General features: G+C 43.4%; 1 protein-coding gene across 4 annotated transcripts in view; it reads left to right on the top strand.

Annotated features, from left to right (window-relative positions):
* Nucleotides 1-21,680, top strand: part of LINGO2 (leucine rich repeat and Ig domain containing 2) — a 350,487-nt gene that overhangs the window by 52,656 nt on the left and 276,151 nt on the right. Inside the window, exon 1 of one of the 4 annotated variants that reach the window (XM_079959458.1) lies at nt 13,399-13,527. The exons of the other annotated variants lie outside the window; for them this stretch is intronic. The gene's annotated coding sequence lies outside the window, so the exon portion shown is untranslated. Of the gene's footprint in view, nt 1-13,398; nt 13,528-21,680 lie in introns of those variants that run through there. 4 annotated transcript variants of the gene reach the window in all.

Genomic DNA, 21,680 nt, shown 5'->3' with positions numbered 1-21,680 from the left:
TTATGTTTGGTAATTACCAAAGAAGGGCACTGAAAGTCCTCATCTATTTTATTTAGATCAGGCACCTCCAAACCCGGCCCTCCAGATGTTTCAGGACTACAATTCCCACCATCCCTGACCACTGGTTCTGTTAGCTAGGGCCGAGTTCAGGGATGCTTGATTTAGTTGATAAAAAATAACACTACCCTTTCTGCAGTACAATCACCCTCTGACAAGTACAACTTTTCAGACTGAATACACCATCTTTTGGCCTCCCACAGGCATTAGACAATCTCTTTCTGAACTACTGCTCTTTCCATCTCTCTCTCTCTTGTTCTCCTCCCAATTTTTGGGAGATCTGATTCATCAATCAAAACCGAGATGTTCCAGCAGTATCCTTGAGCTTCATTTTAGTTCACGGGGATTTGCTTCAGCAACAAGCCTTTCAAAGCACACTGGTGTTAAGCTGCCAAGCTCTGAGCTCAAATCATGGTCCCTGAGGTTCAAGCCAATTAGTCCACTAGCTTTCCTACTTAAGCAAGTCCTCCAGCACCTTGGGACGAAAGAAAAACAAATGTGAATCACTGAAGCAAAAGACTCTGGGAAATATCATTTGTCATGCACAAGAATACTGAATTAGAGAATTAATATGATCATGAAGCTGAGGCCAGTTTTTCTAACACACTATTGGGTTTTTGTTTTTCGTTTTCCTGGTAGCTTCATGCTTCTAGGCTGCCAAGGTGCCCAGCAAAATTCTCTTATTAAAAACAGTACTTCATGTCTGGAATAATCTAATCACCTACCAAGGTGTTTTGATTTCATAACTTGAAGTTCCACAGTCCCCTTCAAGCATGTATAAGAGGACAAATGCCAAGATTCAAACAAACCTGAATCCTGTGTTCTGTTGACTGTGTGCTTGACCAACTGGATCTGGTAAGGAAATCTGGCAATGCTGGATATCACTGGGAGTTCTGTGCTAACTGAGGCTCAGGCTAAATATTATTTACTTATTTTAGAAACATTAAACCACTCTTCATTTAAAACACAAAAGAGCTTTACAACACATCAATACCAATACTATAAATAGTTAATTAAAGTCTAATAAATGTCAATAAATTCAGCAATAATTGCAGTAGCAACTTAGACAGTTCTTAGTGGCTTGGTATCAATGACCAGCAAAGGCCTGGGTGGGGTGCCAAAAAAACTCAATGAAGTTGGTGCCTGCTTTATCTCAAGTAGGAGATGATTCCATAAAGGAGGTGCAACAATCTTTGGCTGCTGCCAGATGGACTTGCACAGTCTGTATTTTGTCTTCTCATTCATTCATTCATTTATTTATTTATTTATTTATTTATTTATTTATGTTGTGAATCACCCTGTGATCTTCAGATGAAGGGCAGTATACAGAATTAATTAATAAATATGGGCAAAGGCATTCCTCTAGGTAACCAAATGCCCAGTTTTTTGGAGCTGTATAGGTCAGCAACAGAACCATAAACTGGGCTCAGCAGCAAACTTTTAGTTGGTGCTGATATTTGAGCATGCATTTGCAACAGGCTGGTCTACTTATAAACCGCTGCCTTTTGCAAAAGGTCCAGAAGAAGAAAAATCCCAGGGCCCCACTCTTTTGAACTAGATGACAACTGCAGTGTCTTTGTGTAAAGGACCCCTGGATGGTTAAGTCCAGTCAAAGGTGACTATGGGGTTGCGGTGCTTGTCTCGCTTTCAGGCCAAGGGAGCCAGCGTTTGTCCACAGACAGCTTTCCAGGTCATGTGGCCAGCAGGACTAAACTGCTTCTGGCACAACGGAACACCTTGACGGAAACCAGAGCACACAGAAACACTGTTTACCTTCCCGCCACAGCAGTACCTATTTATCTACTTGCACTGGTGTGCTTTCAAACTGCTAGGTTGGCAGGAGCTGGGAAAGAGCAACGGGAGCTCACTCCATCATGGGGATTTGATCTGCCAACCTTCTAATCAGCAAGCTCAAGAGGCTCAGTGGTTTAAACCGCAGTACCACCCACGTCAGCACTGACTCACCTGCGCTCAGTTACTGTCCTTTTGTGGCATAAGGAGATGCTCATATATAACGCCTTATTTCTCTTTTTCAGTCCTTTGCTTTAAGTGGCTTTTATTTTTTGTTGCTGCTGGTGAGAATTCCTGGCATGTTTCCTTCTTCCAGGAACACATTGCTCAAACAAAGCATAGAATTCAGAACTCTGGTGAAGATTAAAGTTTTCAAAACTCCTATTTTCAACGTACTTAAGAATTGCACAGTTTGCTTCTGCCGAGCTGAATGAGCACCTGCCGTCCTCGCAGAAGTGCTCAGATTTTCCTACAACCTCCCCATTATAGCCAAAGACATTGCAGGGTTACCAGTTCAGGCTGTGGAGACATTTGTGGGAGAAAGGGGGCAAATGGCACGTCAAGGCTGGCAGCCTTGGCGGAATTAACACTGAAGGAGACAAGAGTGAGAAAAGCAGAGGAGGGGAGGGTTGTGAAAGGTCTGTCTTAGGCAAGAATAAGAAGCTTGAAGCTAATGAGGAGGGGAGGATGTGCAGACCGAAAGGTGTCAAAATCTGAGTGAAGAATTTGAGGCAGCTGGCAAATGCATTCTTCATAGGGAGAGGAGAGGAGCAGGCTGATTTTTCTCTTAAGTACCACCAAAAGTAAGAAGGAAACAAAGGAAAGTTTTCATAACAGCAATTTAAATCTATGAGGGAATTCCATCATTTCAAATGGAGAAAGAACTCCATACCTCCAACTAGGCCTGCTCCCGATGTGACATTTGCACACCAGGCCACACTGGTCAGCCCGGGGCAACTTCCCACCAGGCCGCAGTATGTCAGGACAACATCCCACCAGGCTTCCTCTGCCCCCTCAAGATTGGGGGGGCAGTGTTAAGCCTCAACTCCATGCCTGGCTATAACTTTACCTCAGGTCATGTAGAAGGAGCTTAACCAATGTGTAAGACACTACTTAGTGAAGTTTAGAACAACAGGTACACTAAGTTTGATGTGCTTTAATCTGTTGGAAGCCACCCTGAGTGGCTGCGGTAACCCAGTCAGATGGGTGACATATAAATAAATTATGATTTATTTATTTATTTATTGTACAAGGCCAGCATCAGCTTGAGCAACATACTCCAAAATCCTGTACGTGAAGCTGAAGGTCCAATTCTCACAAGTCATTTTTCAAGTGGTAGATTCCTCAGGAAGTAACCTGGCCACCTCCATTATACTAGAAGAGTGTTTGTTTGCAGTCACCTTCAGGAGAAAATTATTGACATTACCACAGCAGGAAAACAAGTGATTTTTATTCTTTTCTTTTCTTTTTGCTGAGGTGGTAAATTCTCATTTGAAGGAGTCTAGTAGCATAAAAAACCAATGAGTGGAGGTTTTACAATATGTGCTCCTTCAAACATGAGCCATGGGGGAGGCTGGATGACCTTAGTCTGGAAGTTACTGAATCTTTATCCTGAACCTCAAGATTGTTTCCTGCTGATTGTTCTTTCTGGAGTCATCGTCTTCTTTCTTCTTTGGTGATCATTCGTACCTGAGTAAGATTGTCTTCCATGAACCCGGACTTAACAGTGAGTCCCTAAGTGACTGTGGAGGCCAATTCTGGATCCACATGGCCTTCCACAGTGGCAACATGGGTTTCCAGGTGGGAGTTGATCATGTTGAGGGTTTGCCATATGTGCCTTTCTCTTAGCATGTTTCTCCATTTTGTCCTGAGTTTGAGCATCTTCAAAGTCCATGACACCTTTGGTAAAGACTGTTCTCCAAATGGAGTGCTTGCAGGCCAGTATTTCCCATTTGTTGGTGTTTATACTACATTTTTTAAGCTTTGCCTTGAGAGTGTCTTTAAACCTCTTTTGTTGTCCACTGGTATTTCACTTTTCTTTCTTGAGTTTGGAATAGAGTAGTTACCTTGGAAGACGGTAATCCGGCATCTAAACAACATGACCAGTCCAACAAAGTTGATGTTGAAGAATCATTGCTTTGACACTGGTGATTTTTGCTTCTTCCTGGAGTACCATGACAGCAGCCAAGTTGATGTAGCTCCCTTTTCATTCAGGTAATGAATGAATCAACCCTACATCCAGGGCTCCTCCCCCCCCCCCCCCGAAGCTGGAACTTGCTAGAACTCAGCTCCAGCACCTCTCAGGTGGGTGCCATTGGCATTATAAGAGAACAAGGGATCTGTTCATGGTGAGTTCTGGCTTCTCTTTTTCTAGAAAAATAGCACTGCTTACATCAGCCCTAAAGCAAGAGGGTGATTCAAAAATGGTTTCCACTGTTGTAGCTTTGCTGGCATATCTACCACACCATGAAAGAATATTGAATCCCAGCTGGGAAAGGTAAGCCCCACTGAATTCAATAGGACTTAATTCTAAGTAGATGTAGATAGGACTGTGTTGTTATTTATTGAAGACCATGTGGACAGCTAAAGGTAAAGGTAAAGGGACCCCTGACCATTAGGTCCAGTCGTGACTGACTCTGGGGTTGCGGCGCTCATCTCGCTTTATTGGCCAAGGGAGCCGGCATACAGCTTCCGGGTCATGTGGCCAGTATGACTAAGCTGCTTCTGGCGAACCAGAGCAATGCACGGACAGCTACATAAGCAAAAAAATGAAGGAATGTGAAAAACACCGCCAAAAAAGGTAGTTACTTTTTGAACTGCACCAAAAAACCTGTACCCCCTGCCAAAAAAAATAATTGTTGGCCATTATTTATGCGTAGAGGTGAAACAAAACACGTTAGGGGCGAGAAATCCATCATTTTCAGGAGGAGGTTAATTTCATGATATGACATTCTGGGGTGTGTGTGTGTTTTAAGCATGTGTGTTATTACTAAAAGTCCATATGATGCTCCCATTGGCACAAGACTTTTTCCACAGTTTCCCACACCCTGGAATGACTTAAGAGTGGTTCCGTGTCCAGAAAGTGGGGCTGTTGAGAAGCAGTACAAGGCTCTTTCCCGAGCTTCCTGCCAGCTGATGAGACCCAGTAAAGTAAGTGGCAACCCCCTCCTGAACATTGCAGGAAATTGTATTTCCCCCACCCCATCCAGTAAGCAGCAGAAAATTGTTCCCCTGTTTTCACAGGGAGCAATATTTTTAGGGAACTGTGAGGGATTCGGCTGAGCTTTTCTTTCTTTACAGCACTGAACCATTTGTGAATATGAATTCTGAACGTGCAGAGCTTGAGAGGAGAACATTGTACATCTGTCTAGGGGCTCCCCTGAGGCAAACTTAGTGAAGGTGGAGGGCTTGTGCCTCCGCTGAGCCTCACAAACTTCTTCATGTCAAAAGCATACCAATAAAGTTTTGCTGCCTTTGCAGTTCTCTCTCACCAAATTCTTAAGCAAAGTAGCAAAAAGCTATCTCCCTGGATATAAATAATGCAGGATTTCCAGAAAATGGGATGCAGAGATATCCTATTAGAATTACAGTGCAAACAGGAGGAAAAGGTTGCGTTTTGGAGGGAAAGTTTGTTGAATAGTGAAATAATCTGCCCATGTACAGAATGCATAAGATACAAATCATGATGTATATTGTGTTATTGATTAGAACAGAAGGTGCATATTTATTGCTGGAGTTTGGGCAGTGAATGAAAACAATGATTGCATATTCTCCCCCCCCCCATTCATTTTTGTTCCCTAATATCTGAAGGCTAAGCTAAGTCTTTAACGCCTAATAGATTTCACTGAATGTATAAGCTCCATGATGGAACTTATGTTATCTTGATACACAACATTAGTTGTGTAAGCACAGCAGCAAATCGGTCTAGCTGTCACGTAACTATCTTCCCAAACACTTGCTGCCATTTCTCAGTGTTCTTGTTTGTATAGGAACTTGCTTGGTTTGATCCAAAAGCATTTTTTTCCATACACATGCAAGCAAACACACACACACACACACACACACACACACACACACACACTGTTTTATCAACCATCAGTCCATTGCTTTGCAGGTGTCAATTTTAGAGTGAGGGGAGGAGAGTTTGTGATGGGGTGAATGCAGTCTGTTGAGTTGGCAACGGTTTACTTGGGGCCAAACAAGACATGACACTGGGTGCATTTAATTTAAAAGGGTATTGGGAGGAGGAGAGGAAGCAGGATCAGGACCACAGCAGATGGGGAGAGGTAATTAGCCCCTTTTTCCTTCTAGCCACAATTCCATCAGAAATCCTACTGCCATGTTGCTATTTGCATTGGTGCTAATGGAAGTTTTCCTTGCAATGCAAATAGCAACATTGTGTGGGGGCGGTTGTTGGAATTATAGCCAGAAGCAGGGAAGAGTTAACTCCCTCTGCCTATGGTCCTGATTCTGCTCTGACCCCTGCTACAGCAACTATTTTACATACACATGCTCAAGACATGTTAACTGTGATAACACATTTAACGTCACATCTTGTTTGGCCTTTGTGTAATACGAAGGATATGCCTCATTTGGAGATCAATTGGCATGTGATGTTTTCTGTGCTCTTTATGTTTATTCTTCTTGTTACTCCATGCTCCATTTCTGGTGTTGTCTCTCAATCCCCACTTGCATCTTTCACTCTCTTCCCCTTGACAGATCCTCTCGCCCTTGATACAACATCTTCCTACTGGGACTTTTTTGTCTCCTGGCATCCTTCTGCCTCCTTCTGTTCCCGTGTTTAGACGCTTGGTAAAAATTCACCTCTTCACTCTGGCATGCTCCAGCTTCCTTGCAAAGGGTTGCTGTTTGCTCCCCTTCCCTTGTTAGCATGGTTGCTTAGATTGTACGCCTGAAGTCAGGGCTTGCAATTTTGTACCTAGTCACTTTATGTGCTGTGTTGCTGTTACAATTTCTGCTTTGCGTTTTCTTCTGAAAGCATTGAAATCCCTCTGTCTGAAGCAGCTGCTTCTCTGAACTGCTTACTCCCAGCAGTGCACTTTTTTTAGCAAGTGAAATGTAGCAACACTGTAAACAAACCTGATAGGCAACTGACTTCTTGAATGTGGAGTTCTGCAGGTAAAAGAGGGGTGTGAATTTGGTCACTCAGGTTTTGAAGGAAAATCATATTGCTGCTCCTAATATGTTAGAACCTCAAAGGAATGGGCATTAACTTTGCTCTGGTGGTGCCACAAGCCTCATTCTGCAAAGAGCCTGCAGGAGAGAACAGAAGACTCATTTTTGGCCATCAAATTATATTCAGACATGCCTTCCTTGTTCAGAAATCAGTATTTGTATTTAATCCAGTTGGTGTTCCATCTCTGTTAGAAGTCAGTTACTGTACATACCTGCCCAAAGTATGTAGACATATTTATGTTCTGCTCTCAGTAAACTGGGTAGTTCCCAGAGGAAAAACAACATATGCCTGAGCCGGGGGGAGTGCTTACATTACTTCCATTGTTAAACTCCCGCTGGTACCTGTTTATCCTGGTGACTGCAGAAGCCAGCCACTTTTTTCAATGAACAAACAAACAAAAGGTACATTAGAGGTGTGCTTTACAGAATGCAGATTAACATACCCTCCAAGTGTCCCTATTTTCCAGGGACAGTCTCAGGATTTCAAAAGCCATCCCGGCTTCTGATTTGATCCCGGAATGTCCCTATTTCCCCTGCCAGTGCCGCCACTGCTGAGCTCAGGGAGGAGGATGAACTGGCACTTGTCTTGATTAGGGACAGTGGCAGTGACAGCTTTGAGGGTGCATCCTGTGGCCTCTCCATGGCTGCTGGCCTCCTGCCTTGGGCAGCTCATAGCAGCTGCTGGAGAGTGGGTGAGGAGGAGGAGAGACTGCCACTACCAGGCCCAACCCCATGTGATGTGCCGGCTCTGAGGGGCAGGCAGAGGGCAGAGCCACCCTGGATGGGAAGAAGGGTCACAGAGCGCAAGGAGTCCTGCTGCTGCTGCTGCTGCTGCTGCTGCTGCTGCTGCTTTTTCATGCTTTGTGTGTCCGCATCTAATCTTGCCCCTTTCTAAAAATTATTTATTGGTCTGTGTTTTTCTTTTTCTAAAACCACCAAGGAATAAGATAAAATCAGGATAAAGGGGGTTTCTCAGGATGGTGGAGGGCATGCATGTTGTGTCCCTTCTTCTGATAGGAAATGCTTTGGGGGGGGGAATGGGGCACTAAGGAGCATCAGGGGGGTTTTTTGGGGGGGGGAGTGAGAAATGTCCCTACTTTCATCAGAGGAATGTTGAAGGGCATGGCTCAAAAGTCCAGTCCTATACAAATTAAGCAGAAATACTTAGTTTTACGTCTAAAGGTAAAGGTAAAGGGACCCCTGACCATTAGGTCCAGTCGTGGCCGACTCTGGGGTTGCGGCACTCATCTCGCTTTATTGGCTGAGGGAGCTGGCGTACAGCTTCCGGGTCATATGGCCAGCATGACTAAACCACTTCTGGCGAAACCAGAGCAGCGCACGGAAACGCCGTTTACTTTCCTGCCGGAACGGTACCTGTTTATTTACTTGCACTTTGAACTGCTAGGTTGGCAGAAGCAGGGACCGAGCAATGGGAGCTCACCCCGTTGCAGGGATTCGAACTGCCGACCTTCTGATCAGTAAGTCCTAGGCTCTGTGGTTTAACCCACAGCACCACCCACGTCCCAGTTTTACGTCTATGTAATGCAATTAAGGAAAGCAGGATGTTTGGGACTGGCAGGGCTTGGACCTATGTGTGTCAGATACAAGGGGACTGAAAACTGACTTGGGAGAAGAGGCCAGCAATTTATGGAGCTCAGTGACCCCCGGGAGGCAGGAACCAGGGCCTGGGAAACATTCAGAGCTATCAAGGGTGGTGGGTGGAACACTGGTCATGTCAGATGAGGAGTGAGAGGCTGATCAGGCAAGTAGAGGGCTGAGCGAATTCCCACGATCTCCTGACCTGCTGTCTCCTAGAACCAGAAGAGGAGTGAGGAGGGAAGAGCAATGGTGGCTGCCATGCAGGCGCAGTCTCAGGCTGCATGCATGTAGCCCGTTGGAGGAAGAGTACATAATCCATTGGAGAGGCTGTGGCTCCCTGTTGCTGCAACTGCTCTGTAGGATGGATGGGGAACAGCTGCCTAGACAAGGGCCTAGCATGGGGGCAGGGGGCAAAGCCTTAGGTGCATGATTTTTAGGGAGCACACACAGGGATCCCCACTGCACATGAGCATCATGTTTCAGGGCACATCTCTCTATGCATCCATTGCACATCTGGGAGCCTGGGTTCATGTGCCACTTTCCCTTGGTGTGCTAGAGATTATGTCTCTATAAAAGGATTTGTAGTTTGAATACCCGGCTGATATATTGTCTTTCGGAGAAGAGCAAATTTTGGGAGGGACCCTTATCCAGGTTCTCAAAATATATAAATATGGATATATGGATATATATGTTGGGATGAGGGTTAAATGGTTGCACCGTTCTCTGTGTTGTGATTTGCAGAAACCTTAACATTGTTTTTTTGTTTTGTTTTTTAAATACAAACTTTTTTTCAGCCCAGAACTTTGAATGACTTTGAGGACAATAGTAGGTCAGCACCGAGTAAGATCATAAATAAAAATGAACACACTCAAGCTCTTTTAAGTATGGTACTTTGATGTATATTATTATTTTCATATATATCAGATATTGGGCAAACACTGCAAAGTGTGCTAAGGATTCAATAAACAAACTGACAAGGGCAAATGAGTCACCTATTAAAAATAAGTCTGGAGGTGAGTGTTTTAGGATGGTAGCAGCTGTTTACAGAGCAGAAGGAAATGGAAGCATTGTCTCTAAAATTTGCTACAGCAGTTGGGCAAGATATTAGCATTAAAGTTGTTCACTTCCAAGATTATGCATAAAATAAGCCTGTGTACTGATGGTGTGCTTTTTGCACTTGAAAAACCAAAAAATATATTTGCAAGAATTTCTTGTAGTAATTTAGTGGAATAATTAAGTGGAATAATTAATTCTGCAGGCATGGGGGGTACTCAGCAATTGCTTACTGGAATCCAATGGAATAACAAGGTGTTTGTGTGTCCTTTAATTAGCTGTATATCATATTTATATTATATTAAAATGTTCAAAGAAATTTAAAAATAGGTATGTGTGTGTGTGCGCGCACGCGTATGTGTGCCAGAATGCATGCCATTCTAAGGAAAGCAGGTATGTCTTCTCTGAGGTATAATGGAAGTCTTGGAAATTTTTATAAATCTAAGCTGAGTCTGAATTTCTCGCAATTAATGTGTGAGAGGCATTTGATTCAGGGTTATCAGGAAACCTAGAAGTTTTGGAATGACATAATTTAACTAAATGGGGGGATCTTTTATGTAATAAATCCCTTCTTTCTGTATATCTTTCATAGCAATATATAATTATGCAAATGTCAGTATGGAGCAAGATCATCTCTTCTTTTTTGAGTACTTGCAAATATATATATTTCAAGCTCTTTAAGTAGACATTTCAGAAGTATCAGGGAAAGGTCACCATTTGAGGAATTTATTGATACATGGTTAATGAAGAATATTTATACTGAAGTGCTAGACATTAGTCTGGAAAGGGAGGAATCAAGTCCCACAGAAGAAAGAGAGGATATCTAAATATAAGAATCTCATAAGACGGTTGGAAATTGCTTGGGCTTCTGTACCATAAAAAAACCAAGAAGTGTAAACTAGAAATATACTTTTTTTAAAAAAATTAAGCAATACTAGATGCTTGTAGGGCCGTCCCACCCATGAGGCAAGGTGAGGTGACCACCTCAGATGGAAAGATTCACAAGGACAGCAGATCCCAATGTCACGCTTTCTCCCCCACCCCTTTATTCCTGATATAGATCTTCCCTCATCCTTCTTACCTGAAATTTGGGGGTCCACCTCAGGTGCCAAAATGTCTTGGGCTGGTCCTGGTTACTTGACCCGCCAGATTTTTTGGGACTACAATTCCCATCATCCCTGACCACTGGCCCTGTAAGCTAGGGATGATGGGAGTTGTAGTCCCAAAACATATAGAGGGCCGAGTTTGGGGGTGCCTGCTCTTTAGGCTCACAAAATAATGTGGAACAAACCCAGCCAGCTACTGGAGATTGAGGTTTTGTTTCTTCTTCAGCAGCAGTTTGTATATCTAGTGCCAGTGTTCAAAAATCTACTGGCAACGAGAAATTCAAATTATTATAAGATAGTGGCACCTCCCCCACCCCGCCCCACAACTGCCACCACAGGGGCATCGAGGACCATCTTAACCTATCAGTATTAGCCTTTTAAAACAAAATTGTTGTAATCTTATATAAACTGCTTTGTGAGGTCCACCTCAAAAGCGTTGTATAAATCGGGTCCTCCCTTAAAGAGGGCACGTGTTGCGGTGAGACCTGGCAACCAAACTCTGTGTTGTGGGTGGATTTGATTGAATAGCCACAACACCCAGTTGGTAGGTCCCTTGATTCTGGGTTTAATCAGGCTAATGGGACGCAGGCTAAACGGATTAAGGAACCTATATAGACCTATGCACGTGACCCAGCATCCTCTTTCGGTGCATGCATCGGAACACCCTCCCACCTCTCTCTATATTTAGAGCTGTGCGCTTGACCTTGCTGTGCCGTCGTGCGTTGTCTGTCATTGGGACAGGGGCTATTTTCCCCACTAGGCTATTGCCATTTGGGTTTCGCCTGCTGCGTAGCAAATCGTTGCAACTTGTAAGGTTGCAGATAGGCTCTGGTTCAGGTGATAGGGTTGGGAGAACGCTCTCGCCATCCCTATGTGAAGGGTATTCCATTAAAGGAATCCAGGGACTCAATGGTTTGGTCAACCCTGTGAGGGGGCTGTGCCCGTGCCTGAGTCCAGGGGGACATCTGGGTGGTGGACATAGCTTGTTCCCGGCTTTCCGCCTATCCAGGTGTTCACCCTAGGCTGACCTATGCTGGTGCCCTGGGCCAGTGCTACCTGCAACGGTGTAGGGAGTAGGAACCAGAGCCTATGAAACCACTCACTTGCTGTAATCAATAAAGTTGTGGCCTAAATTCTGCCAAAAACCAAACCAAAATGTGAGTCTTGTCTGAATTTATTTAAGGGGGAGGTTTAAAGGTCTGAACATGCAAATACAGTAAGTAGGTAAGATGCAATTATTGCTTACCTACGAATCTATTAACTGTTATCCTGTGTGATATCTCACTCGTCATTAAGTTTCAGTGTTTTCCAATAATAAACTTAGGCTGCCTCCAGACAATAAACAAACAACCTGGATATGGCCTTAAAAACAAGTCAGTGGGGTGAGACCTGCAACAAAAATGTAGTGTGTACTGTTCCTGTTTGAGGTGCCAATGAATTGAATTATACGATTGAAGATATCATTCAGTTTCTGCTGGCATCTCTCAACACCTATGTCTGCAGGCTACTATACTGTAGGAAGAAATGAAGGAAGAAAAACAGAGTAGGCTGCTCTGAATCCCTTAAAATTTTGTCAGATTGAGCCCAATTCAAATGGTTGATTTTAACCTTTATGGACCTGTGTGGTCTCTGATGAGAGATATTTTAAGGATCATCCGTAGAATACTGAACTCTTTATATGTCGGATGTTGATTCACAACCCTCAATGTGTTGCTATTAATAAATGGTCTGTTTGCTTCATATAAAGTTTCTGTGTTGTGTGTTCTTCAGTCGCAGTCATACTGTGGTTTTGTTGGGTTCAGGGAAGCATAAAGAGCTCATGACTCTTGTGTAAGATGCATGTAAAAACAAGGCTTAATTAGAGAAAGCACTGGGCTCTATAATCTGATTTTTGTGTGAGAAGTCGACTATGGAACATACAAAACAATGTCAGTGTATTTGTGACATCAGTACAAGGGAGAACCAGACTTGTGGTTTGTGGATGCCAATATTACTATCCTTGTGAATTCCGCAGAATATAAACTAGATTTTACCTAATGTGTTGGCTAGACTTCACTCAACCAGGGAAGCATAACATAGCACCATACATATTGATCGTGCTATATAAATAATATATAATACAATATAATATTGATATATCTTCAGCTAGGTTTATGTTTGGCTTTACAGATAGAAAAGTAAAAGAATAAGCTTCAGTGCTTAAATGAGAGGGCTAAATGGCCCCAGAAATTTGTTTCAGAAGCCAATGTAAGACTTTAAAAATACACATTTCCTTCCTCTCAGCAGCAAGCAAATATGCTTGAGATTGCACAGCAGCTACAGTGTGTATTTTCTTCATCAACCACATGCATGCTGGGTTATTCGGGAGGGGGCAGAGAGGGCAGCTTTCTGGTAGGTCTGAGCCTTTACAATTGAAGCACCAGGGTTTTTATTCAACTAAGTTATCATGTCACTTAGCTCTGAAATATTTTGTTAAACTGAGCTTTTTGTGAATTGTGTGATATTATCAGGGGTTACCAACCATTGGGCCAGTGAAATTCTGGGAAAGTGTCATGGGCACCAGTGGGGGCGGGAAATGGCTGTTGTGGGGGCCTGGTGCATCACAAAATGGCTGCTGTGGAGGTGTGGCATACCACAAAATGGCTGCCATAGGAGCATGCATAATGGCTTTGTGGTAAAAGAGGCTGAGAGAGTACAAACAAGAATTGAGCAAGAGAAACAAATTGTACTGTATATTGTTTGAAATCACTTTGTTAGATTTGATAAATCACAACCAAGCAGAGTGTGTTAAAAATAGATGCTTATATAAAAACACCAGACTTTCATTGCCCTAATAAATATCGAGCATTATAATAAGAATCAAGAGGAAAGATGGGGAAAAGGTTGACAGGGGGCGGAATCCATTTCCTTTGCATCAGCTGAATTTGAATGTCTTTGAAACAAAATTTCTTCAAAAAACTCATTACTATAATAAAAATAGATGATCTGCCTGAAAGGGGACATATACCCAAAATTCTTCCAATGGGGAGTCACGGAAAAAGGCCTTCTCCTTTCCTGCCCTTTTCACAACCGATTTTGTATTTGATCTGCAAAGAGAGGTTTAAGGGAAGAAAACAAATAGAAACATCCAGCTCTGAAGTGTCAGCAGCTTGTGTGTCTGTGTGTTGGCAGGCCTGTTGTCAGTGTCTGGCTGGTCATAGATCATAGAATAAAAGAATTGTGGAGTTGGAAGGGACCCTGAGGATCTTCTAGTCCAACCCCTTGCAATGCAGAAATATACAGCTGACCCATCTGGGGATCAAACCTGCAACCTTGGTGTTATCAGCACCATGCTCTAACCTACTGAGCTATCCACTCAGTGTCAGTGCATCTATGGGTAACTACTAGGGCCCCAGCATCCTGGCAGCTCCCACTTGACACTAGCCCTGGACCCATATTTGTGTTTTTTACAATATTATTTTTTTTAAAAAAAAAACTAACATAGTATGGCTGCGTCTAGCTGCCATTTTGATTTCCCACCCTGTTCTCAATATGACGTTACTGTGGGGCGAGGGTGGCTCGTCTTTGTCAGCCCTATGACATGGCTTGGCCAAAATGGTCTTGGGTGTCAAATTGGTAGTTTTAATTAGGCCCTCAACCACAGTTCCGAAGAGCAGACAGAGAACCACAGCACTGATGTCAAGATTGGGGGACTGATGGTTTCCTAGGCTGGATCTGGCCTGCTGGTTATGGGGCATCCACCTCTTCTCTAGGGCATTTTAGATTTAGGGTGGCACTATTTGGAGCACTGCTACCAGTAAGCCAAGCATGGCCAACCAATATAGGAGTAATCCTAGAGGGCATTTTACCCCAGGGCTCCCTCAGACCTGGAGCCAGTCCTGGAGAGAGAACAGGAGAGACTGAGGACCAGATGAGATGAGATGAGAAACTTGTGGTCTCATTCCATTCCATACCTCTTTTTTAATTAAAGAAGTAACAGGTGCAGGCTAATTAGGACTGGAACACACTGTGGGGAGGGATTGTTCATTTGGATGTGGGTGATTCTATTTCTGATCCATGACACTTTTTACTAATCAGCCCATTGCATTTCCGCATTAATTGTTCATTTGTTTTAAAAAACAAGTATTTTGCTTTAAAGTATTTTAATGTGTGTTTTCCATATTCCATGTATATTTAAATATGGAATATCTAGATGCATATTTTAATATGTTTGTACAGACAGGAATTACATTGCAACGTTGGAAAATGAGCAGAGACTGAATTGCTCGGTCATCCTTAGCTTTAAACCTGCCCCACCTGTGATGTCATCTCAATTTTTTAAATTTTTAAAAAACCCACCCTCAGATCCGCTGTTCATCCCAGGAGGTAAATTGCCATAAGCAGCTTTGGCGAGGGAAACTTCCACACTACACCAGTGTGGTGTAGTGGTTAAGAGCGGTAGTCCTGTAAAGACTCTCCTCCCTAAAAGAGAGGGGAGCGGTTGTGGGCGGGAGCCTGAGCACTGCCCAGCAGGGGGGCATTTGCCCCCTGCCTCCAGCTCACCTGGCTGGTGCTCACGCCCCCCTCCTGTGGCCATCCAACCAGGTGCCACGGAGGGGGCGTGTTCAGCAGCCTTTTGCTGCAGCACTAGCCTCTCCTTGGCCTCATTCCTCATCGTCGTCCCGTGGCGAGTCAACAGGTCTAACCTCCTTGCTGTCTGCAGAAGCCAGGGAAGTATTTCGCAAGGCCAAGAGTGGGGGGGGGGCTGTTTATTGCTATTGGAGCTAATTCCTTGTGATTAGAGTACTGGGAGAGTTTGGATCTTTGCTTGGATGTAAATTGCTTCAGTTTACTTTTCGTTGAGCTAACTTCCCTATTTCCCCCCATTTCCGGTGTTCGGTTTAATTTCAGGGTTGTTAAGCAGAGGGTTCCTAATTTTCTAAATCCAAATCTGCTGGTCTGCTGTCTTTCCCCCATTCCTAGTGCCTGGTTACACACACACACACACGGTCCGAATTTTGTTTCGCCACTGTGTGTGCTGGGGGAGTGTACATCTATTTGTGATCCCCTGCGCCCCGCTGCAGCAGAGTTAGCAGAGACTGAATTGCTCGGTCATCCTTAGCTTTAAACCTGCCCCATCTGTGATGTCATCTCATTTTTTTTAATTTTTAAAAAACCCACCCTCAAATCCACTGTTCATCCCAGGAGGTAAATTGCCATAAGCAGCTTTGGCGAGGGAAACTTCCACACTACACCAGTGTGGTGTAGTGGTTAAGAGCGGTAGTCCTGTAATCTGGGGAACCAGGTTCGCTTCTCCGCTCCGCCACATGCAGCTGCTGGGTGACCTTGGGCCAGTCACACTTCTTTGAAGTCTATCAGCCCCACTCACCTCACAGAGTGTTTGTTGTGATCATGCCTTAGGGGAAAGTTTAAATTGCATGTCCCCACAATCTGGGGTCTTCATCCTGATGTGTTAAACATTACCACACCTTTGCACCGGATACTTTTGTTTATAGTCAGTCTTCAAGGCCTTTGTAAGACCATGCTTCCAAAATGTATGATCCCCCTGGGCCAAACACAGCACAGCAGTCATGCAATCTGAAAGGCACTTGAAAATCCATTCACACCTACTCATCCTTGTAGACCAAAGCAGATGCCAAGCTGCCATATTGAGCTTTCCTAAGTGGCTGGTTGGCTGCATTTAGCATGGCAAGCCACAAATGCTGAGATCCTCAGATAGGTATTTCCTGGAAACAAACAATAATATAGAAACTTGGATGACTGTACAGCCACTATCTCCATGATTTTCAATATGTGTTCTGGGAAATCCTGGTATTCCTCAGAAAGTTACTGGGGATTCTTCTGAGCTGCAATGGCCCACAAGTGTTCCATAAAGACTACAGGGGCTTCATCCATGCAGTCAATTGGCCTGTGGGGGAAATAGGAGCAAGACTGCTGGCTGTACATCAGCTTAGCCATCTGAGACCCAAGGCAAGTATACCTAGCTACTCCCTCCTCTGCACTTGCCAAAATAGCATTAGTGAGATAGAGGTCTCACGTGGTTACATGTGTACAGATCTTCTGCTTGAATGGGATCCCTATATTTGTGACTGAGTGGAGGATCCCTAGTTACATGTAATCTAGGACCCTTGTTACAGAATAATGTGTGGTAGAATGATTGACAGAAGGAGAGCATGCTGGAATGGAAAGTGAAGTCAGAGCAGAGGTGCCAACTTGAATAAAATATTGGTAAGCCCCGCTCTGCATAATCAATCACAAGACATGACACATGCACACCATTTAATGTCAATGCCTGTCAAATATTTTTTGGGGGTGGGACAAGGGACCTCGGCCCCCAGGAGTTGGCTCCTATGAGTCAGAGTGACTGACAGAGGACGATTAGGGAGCTCAAATGGCAGGGAGATGAGTAGAGAACGAGTGAGTGAGATGAATAAGTGAGAGAGATGAGTAAGTGAGAGATGAAGACGGAAAAGGAATAAATGAAAGGCAGGTGGTTTGAATAGCTGTTAAAGAAGGTGGTGTGTGATGTGATGTGATGTTAGGTTATAGATAGAACCAATGTTTGTTACTCTTAACTAAATGACGGCTTGTTCTGATTTTGTTGGCCATAGATAAATAGATTTACAGATGCTTAAATTAATGAATGTGTTCTGCACCGGGTAGATTTTAGAAACAGTATGTCTCATACCATGTGCTAGCTTTGATATATATACATAATTAAGTGTAGAGGAGGAAGGTCTTCCTGCATTTTGTGGCTCAGTAGATTGTGGTAGCAGGTTATGCACACCACTCAGAGAGCTTTGTAAGTGGATTATAAATAAGTAACATTAATTTTAGGGAATACTAAGGAAAGCCTGGACTCAGTGGGCCAACCGAGTCACTGACAGAGTGACCACCAGAGGCCAGGAGATTGAAAGGGATCCATGAAACATTGCAGGCTCTTTCTCACTAATGCTGATTGTGTAGCTATAAGAAGGGCAGGTAAGTTTTGCAGGCAAATGCTGAGGTGCATGACCAGCGGGTGCAATTCTGCTCCTTCTTCAAGCATTCAGTGTTGGTGCTGATCTTTAAAGCCCTAAATGGCTTTGGCCCTGTATATCTAAAGGAGCATCTCCACCCCCGTCATTCAGCCCGGACCCTGAGATCTAGCTCTGAGGGCCAAAGCCATTTAGGGGTTTAAAGGTCAGCACCAACACTTGGAATTGTGCTCGGAAACATGCTGGGAGACACCTTTGCACTTCATGGGTCTCTATTTCCCATGAAATAGAGCTGTATACTGTATATTGAATGGACAGATGAAAGTAAAGTTACTTTGCTTGGTAATGTCATAGGAAGCTACAGCTTACTGTAAAGAACGTTCCATATACCTGATCTTAAAATCATGAGGTGTTTGTAATAAAATTGTTATAAGCCACAAGACTGCATCCAGTCTGGTTGTGCCATTGAGGACATGAATAACAGCTTCTTCTACTCAGTGTCTAAAAGTCTTGTATAGCTTTCTTCTATTATTAATATAACAGAATGTGTGTCACTTTAAAGAGATCTGTATATCAGCTTATAATGGGGTTGTTTAGTGATGGCTAGAGGGCACTTCTGAAGGCAGCCATGTTTCTGTCTGTACATGTTTAAAACTTGCAAATGAGAACATGAGCTGTCATTGTAAAAGCATTGGATATTTCTGATCCAGTTGCCCAAGTTATTTAATCTAATCACTTGGTGATCTTAAAAGGAAAAAAAAACCCACAGGAGAGACTCCAAAGGAGACGTACACTGAAACAGAGAACTTATGCAATATGAGTGACTCTTTTAGAACTTGTAATCAGTTTTTTCTCTTCCCTGCGTAATCCCCACTCTCTTAATTGATGGTGATTATTTGAAGTTACAGCTGCATCCAACATGCTGCAGTTTGATTCAGCCAGCTGACTGCCCGGCATAGTGCCTTACGAATATTGTTGGATTTTATTAGCACCAGCCACCACAGGCAGTGGTCAAGGATCATGGGAGTTGTAGCCCAACAGCATCTGGAGGGCAGCACGTTGGCTAATGCTGAACAAGAGTGTCAGGTGCTGATAACACCAAGGTTGCAGGTTTGATCCCCATATGGGACAGCTATGTATTCCTGCACTGCAGGGGATTGGACGAGATTACTAAATGGTCTCTTCCAACTCAACAATTCCTTGCTTCTATGAAAGAGCGTGGCAGCACTCTGAGGAATGATTTCCAGTTTCCTTTCATGCTGGAGCAAGGTATGGGTCAACAACTGCAATTACGGTACATTTTACATATTCTTCCCAAGAATAACATTTGTAATTTTCCTCTACCTCAGAACATAGTGACCATCTTCTAACGAGAGGTGACAGAAGCATATTTGAAAAATGAAACAATATGAAAGCTATGTATAAAACTATGCTTTAGCACATGCATTGCTTGCTGGTTCATTTCTGGGTGCTAATGGAGTTGACTTATTTTGGCTTGTAAGAACTTCTACAGTGCATATATTAAGGGCTTCATGGCCTTGTTGTGTTATATGGGGACTTTTCTTGTAGGGATTACTTGCCCTAGCACTGCAAAACCTTTTATCTTCAGAAAATTGCTTTGAAATAAAGCTGCAATTAATTCTATAGCGAATTTGTTTATAAAAAGGAAGCTTTGTGCTTGATGTGCTGATTTTTATTATTTTGTCTTTTGGTATATTGTGCACTCTATTTAAATACATTTATGACAATTTTAAACTGTTGTAAAGGTTTCTGCAAAGGTGAACAGGGAACGAAGGTAACAGATCAATAGCAAATGTAACAAAGAATACATAACAAAGAGCTACGGTTCATATATTGCTGAAGAGATTAGCAGTTTGTTTTTTAAAGCTTCAGAGTGTGTAGTCTCTTTCGAAATATGTAAAGTGTTATGGCAAGCAATGCACCTTTTGTGCCTGGATGTATCCAGTGGGCTTTCTTTGGACTCAGGATTTGATTTGCTGTAGCAGAGATGTGTTATGAGTCGCTCTGTTGAACTTCCTTCAGGAAGCGTCAACAAGCAAGGATGCGACTTGCTTGTTTACAAAGAAAACTGTTGGAAATTTCTCCCCAACCCCTGCCCTCCATAAGGAGCCTGAACTCCAAAGGCAAAGCTAAGGCAGGCTATCACATTTAATGAAGTCTGAATGTTTCTTTATGACCTGGAGTTACGAAGCAGCTGCTGTCAGAGCCTCCGAATAATATCAGAGGCTCAGGTGGTATTCCTTTAGGGCAAAAAGGGATTCATGGGACTGTCAAGGGGGCCCAGACATCTAATATAGCGTCTGGGATGTATCAAACCTACTTTATCTGGTTTCCATGAAGGGACTGGTAGTACAAAAAGGTTAAGATCTGCAACATATTCAAGAAAAGTGGCTTGTACGTGAAATGTTGGACTATTCATGGGTGAGAATAAAGGACCAAGGAAGTACAAGCCAAGTTAAATAGCTTACAAGCACAGCATAAAATGTACCGTATTTTCCGCTTTATAAGACGCGCCAGACCACAAGACGCACCTAGTTTTTGGAGGAGGAAAACAAGGGGGGGGGGATTCTGAATCTCAGAAGCCAGAACAGCAAGAGGGATCGTTGCACAGTGAAAGCAGCAATCCCTCTTGCTGTTCTGGCTTCTGGGATAGCTGTGCAGCCTGCATCGCACACACATTTCCCCTTACTTTTTAGGAGGGAAAAAGGGAGTCTTATACAGCAAAAAATACAGTAACTAGTGATGCTCCTTCACACGATGTGAAAAGTCGGTGGAAGTTTGGCATTTTTATAGAGCAATTCTAAGTAGGGCCAAGAGGGATGGGAGTGGATGTTGAACCTCCAGTAGTAGCTTTCATCACCCTCAGGCAAAACCCAGTCCTCAGCTGCAGCTGGCAAAGGCTCGCAGATAGGTGGCTGAGCTGCTATACCCCACCATCAACTTTTTTTGGAGGGAACAGTAAAACTTTATCCAACTTCCTTTTCTTGCATCGTCATATTATTCCACACATAGGAGCCAACTGCAAAGGGCTGAGGTTCCTTCGCCCCCTCCCCCAATAAACAGTTTGAGGGGTCCGTCCCCCCAAGTTAATGGGCATTGCCATTCAGACGGTGTGTGCACTTTTTTGTGATTGATTATGCAGGGCAGGGCTAACCTTTCCCCCTCTCCCCCCTCCCCAATATTATATTCAAGTTGGCACCCTTGATTCCCAAGTATGATGGTGTTATCTTGGTTTTTTATTTTTACTTCTCAGTGAGCAAGAGAAGTGACGATATATTGGTCTGGCTTCTCACCATCCTGACAAGCAGAAAAGAACCCTTTTCAGAAATTTCTCCAGCCTTATTAAAACATTTTTATATCTCTTTCAGACTTCCTCAGATGTTTCTCCTAAAACAAAAGCCTCCACATTCACATTTAAATTTTAGGGAGAATATGCTGGCATTTCCCCCTGAAATTCTTTAGACCCAAAGCAGGAACCACCAAATTTGATCAAATCTTTGGTGGCAATTGTGAATCTAAATGATTGGTTTATTCCCTCTAATTGAGTCGGGTCATACGTGGTGTAGTTACTGTAGTTAAATTAGCCTTTCTTTAGTACCAGAGCTATACCTGAATGTCAGTGCCTGCAGTCCTTAGCATTTCTTTCTTTCTTTCTTTCTTTCTTTCTTTCTTTCTTTCACTGTTGGGAACAAGTTAGTGGTGCTTCTGTTAATGCGCAAAGTGTGGGCATTCCAACATGTTCTCAGATGTCCAGTAAGCATCTCTTGAATTGGAGCTTTGGGAAATTTCAGAACTATCTCCCTCTTAGCATTCACTGCTTTTGCGCCATCTCTGCTCCTTATTGCATCCAAACTCCAGACAGTTCTTCATTTGAAATTTG

The sequence above is a fragment of the Podarcis cretensis genome, assembly GCF_951804945.1.
Source record: "Podarcis cretensis genome assembly, chromosome: 17".
Taxonomy (NCBI): domain Eukaryota; kingdom Metazoa; phylum Chordata; class Lepidosauria; order Squamata; family Lacertidae; genus Podarcis; species Podarcis cretensis.
This window is presented reverse-complemented; position numbering and strand designations above follow the sequence as displayed.